The sequence below is a fragment of the Solanum pennellii genome, chromosome 4 (genome assembly GCF_001406875.1).
Source record: "Solanum pennellii chromosome 4, SPENNV200".
Taxonomy (NCBI): Eukaryota; Viridiplantae; Streptophyta; class Magnoliopsida; order Solanales; family Solanaceae; genus Solanum; species Solanum pennellii.
Window position 1 is genome coordinate 45636613 of NC_028640.1, and position 4512 is coordinate 45641124.

Here is a 4512-nt window from a genome sequence, read left to right on the forward strand (position 1 = left end):
TCATCTTCCATAGCATCAAACCACCTTTCTTTTTCTTCACTTTCCATGGCCTCATCAAGACTCACAGGTTCTCCCCCGTCAGTCAAGAGTACATACTCATTGGAGAATAACGAGATGAAGGAATTCTCTCTCTACTAGATCGTCTGAGAGAACTCTCTGGAGCATCTATAATTGGTTGTTGGACAACCACATCATCTTGCACTGGAGCATCAACAACATCATGCCGGTCATTCTGAACATGATCACCATCTTCATTATCAACTTGATTTTCATCATTATGAAGATTTTCTTCCGGTGCAATAGTCAAAGGAACTGGATCAACATCAACTAAGCTCTCACTACTCTGAAAATCAGCCTTGTCAGCTTTGTCAAAATCTTCAATTGTTTGGTCTTCAAAGAACACAACATCACGGCTTCTAACAAGTTTCTTCTCAACAGGATCATAGAAACGATAGCCAAATTCATCTTGACCATAACCAATGAAGATACACTACCTAGTTTTAACATCCAAGGTTTGACCTTTCATCCTTAAGAACATGTACAAAGGCTTTACACCCAAAGACTCTAAGATGATCATAAGAAACATTCTTACCAGTCCAAACTCTGTCAGGGACATCACCATCTAAAGCAACTGCAGGAGATAAATTGATAACATAAGCAGCAGTATTAAGTGCTTCTGCCCAAAAGGAATCTGACAGCTTAGCATCTGAAAGCATACATCTAACCCTCTCAACTAGAGTTCTGTTCATCCTCTCTGCTAAACCATTTAACTGAGGAGTCTTTGGAGGAGTTTTCTGATGCCTAATACCCTGTTCTCTGCAATATCTATCAAAAAGACCAATACACTCACCACTATTATCTGAGTGGATGCATTTCAATGTCTTCCCTGTTTGTCTTTCAACCAAGGCCTGAAAACTCTTGAACACATCAAGTACTTGATCCTTGGACTTCAAAGGAAATACCCAGAGTTTGCGAGAATGATCATCAATAAAAGTCACAAAGTAAAGTGCACCACCATGAGATCTTACCTTAAAAGGACCACACAAATCAGAATGTACCAACTCCAGCAAATCAAGCTTTCTTGAAGGCGGATGACTCTGAAAAGAAACTCTTTTCTGTTTACCGGCTAAGCAATGAACACATTTCTTCAACTTTGCTTGTTTCACTCCAGAAAGCAAATTTTTCTTAGCCAAACTATCAATCCCCTTCTCGCTCATATGACTCAGCCTTCTATGCCATAACTCTGATGAAGTATCATTCTCCACCAAATTTACCGAGTCTCTGGACATGGAGCCCTGAAATACATACAAGTTAGACAACTTGTCACCACGGGCCACAACCATCAAACCTCTAGTAAGCTTCCACTGGCCAACACCAAGTGTATTAACATAACCCTCATCATCAAGATATCCCACAGAAATCAAATTCAAGCGAACATCTGGAGCATGCTTGACATTATTGAGAACTAGTTTGGAACCATTGTTACTTTCCAAACAAACTGTCCCAATGCCAATAACTTCAACTTCATGATTATTGCCCATTTTCAACGTTCCAAAATTACCTGGAGTATAAGAAGAAAATAATTCCTTCTTTGGCGTGACATGAGAAGTAGCACCAGAATCCACAAACCAGCTAGACTCATCACGAACAAGATTAATGGCATTTGCATCACAAGAAACAAGAAGATCATCATTAGCAACAACAGCAACACGATTTTCATTATCGCCTTCTCTCTTTTGTTGTCTCATATCTCTCTTGTGCTTGTAACAATATTTCATGATATGCCCATTCTTGTGGCAATAGTCACATGTAATATTCTTGTATTTAGACTTTGACTTGCTTCTACTTTTACCTCTATCATTCTGACCTCTGGACTTGTTTCTCCCCCTATCTTCAGTAACCAAAACATCGGAGTGTGAAGCTGAAGAAGATGAGGCTTGAGATCTTCTTCTCATTTCTTCATTCAAGACACCACTCTTAGTATATTCCATGGTTACAACACCACTGGGAGCAGAATTAGTCAAAGAAACTCGAAGAGTTTCCCAAGAGTCTGGCAGAGTATTAAGAAGCCAAAGTCCCTGTATCTCATCATCAAACTTTACACCCATTCCGGACAGCTGGTCAAGAACACCCTGAAAATCATTAATATGATCAGAAATAGGAGTGCCCTCTTTATACCTGATATTCATTAATTGTTTCAATAGGAACAACTTGTTGTTGCCAGTCTTCGAAGCATAAAGTGTCTCGAGCTTGTCCCACAAACTTTTGGCATGTGTCTCATTCACAATATGATTTCTAACATTATCTTCAACCCATTGTCTAATATAGCCACAAACCTGCAGATGCTCAAATTCCCATTCTTCATCATTCAAAGACTGAGGCTTATTAGAAGCAAACACAGGTAAATGCATCTTCTTGACAAATAGAAGATCTTTCATCTTGCCTTTCCAAATATGATAGTTACTACCATTTAAACACACCATTTTGCTCATATTTGCCTCCATCATTCAAAACGACAATCAACAATAACCAATGCTCTGATACCACTTTGTTGGGAAAGACAAGGCACTAACAAAGAATGCCTGACAGGATAACAGCGGAAGAATACCCAAGTCTATACTTTCCCTTTTCGATTTGAACCAAGAGAAGACAAACAACCACAAGCAATATGATAGTAAGGCAGCAAGTAATTCAACCAAACAAATATAACAAGGCAATAATAAACCAATCACACAAGACACCAAGATTTACGTGGAAAACCCTTCGATGTGAAGAGTAAAAAACCACGGGACCAAAAGCTCCACTATAATCACCAAGAGTTACAATATTGTTCTCCAAAATTGGCCACAAAACAAGTGCCAAACAACGAGCAACAACAAAATAAGATTGCACCAAATCTAGAGAATTAAAGGAGCAAAATCACCAATTTCGCAGCTACTGTTCACGACAGCAAAACTGAAGCTGCAGGCCACCAAATCCAACTCTGTCAGTTCCTAATCAAAGATTGAGATGAAGATAATATGCTGTCCAAAAATCAGCTCAATCGGACAAGAAACGAAGCGGGAATCGCAATTTGAAGTTGGCTGTTAGGGCTGAATTTTGACTGCGAAAACTGCTCTCTTTCTCTCTTTGTGGCTGCTGAAAAAACTCTTTGTGTATCTAAAAATAAGACCTAAATAGGCTTATATTTGCCTCATAAGAATGGGACTATGGGCAAAAATGGGTTGGTCCAAATTGGGCTTTTATTTATCCACATAGGAAGGGCAAAAGGCCCATAACCCAACAGAACTCTCATCTCCTTCTCTTGCATTTCGAGAGAGCCATAAAGGCTCAAGGTTCCCTCATCGAGTCAAACTTCTAAGATCGATGTACAGACGAAGAGTTTAGGCCAAAGAGTCCAAATCTTTATCTATTCATTTCTTATTGTATTTTGTTATTTGGGCGTAATCCCTTGTCGTCTTTTATTTTTTGTATTTATTTTGTATTATTATATTATTAGTCTAGGACAAGTACAAAATAAATGAGTCAAAAACCCAAAACAGGTGGGTCCGAAATTCCGGTCAAGGCGGACAGAAAACCCGGATTTCGACCCAATTCTCTCTCTCTCTCTCTCTCTCACTCTCTCTATCTATCTATCTCTCTATCTATCTATCTATCTAGTTATGTCTTTTATTTGTTTGTTAACTAGATGTCATTAGTATTAGGGTTGAATGAATCCAAATCCTCCGCAAGATGCCATCTCGTTTTAATCACTTATTTTAATCAACTAGAAAATAAATAAAACTCAAAATAAATTTTATAACTCACTTAGATAATAAGTTAGTAGTTTAACTCTTTGCCATCCTAAAATTGTTTTTTTAGTTAAAAATTAATAAGTTAAGTTTTAGCCAAAATAAATTAGTTGACGGATAACCGTAATTAAGCGGAACGCCTTAGGTACTTTCAAAACCTTCCTAAGACGTTAATAAAAATCCCCGAACCCTTTTAAATATTTTCAAATGATTTTATCTGTTCAAGTCTTTTAAAAATAAATATTTTCTTAATTTTTCTCATAAAATTAAGTGCGACTCTAAAAAATCAAAAAATTCCTCGAAACAAATGTTTTTTCCTTTTTAACATAAAACACAAGTACAAGATTTTTCTTAGTAGTAAGGATTTCGCAGAGAAGTACTAAAAATTTCAGAATGTAGAAGTCATGTTTCTTTCATTTCAAAAAAACTAATTATATGATTGAGAGATTCTTCACAAAACTGTCCCTTGAGTCAAACCTACTGTGACTCTGTGAGATTCCATATTTTTCTTCTATTTTGCATAATATATGTGGCATTGTGTGACGTGATTATATAAGATGTATATGACTTGTATAGTACACTGGAGAATAAGATTGAAAATGGGTGGCAATATGAAGGAACTAAACTAAAGTTCTAGGTCAAAGGAATCGCTCAAACAAAGGTTCGGGGTTAAATAAATGTCTCGTGTAGCACATTTCCCATTTGAAAGGTTTAAATTAAC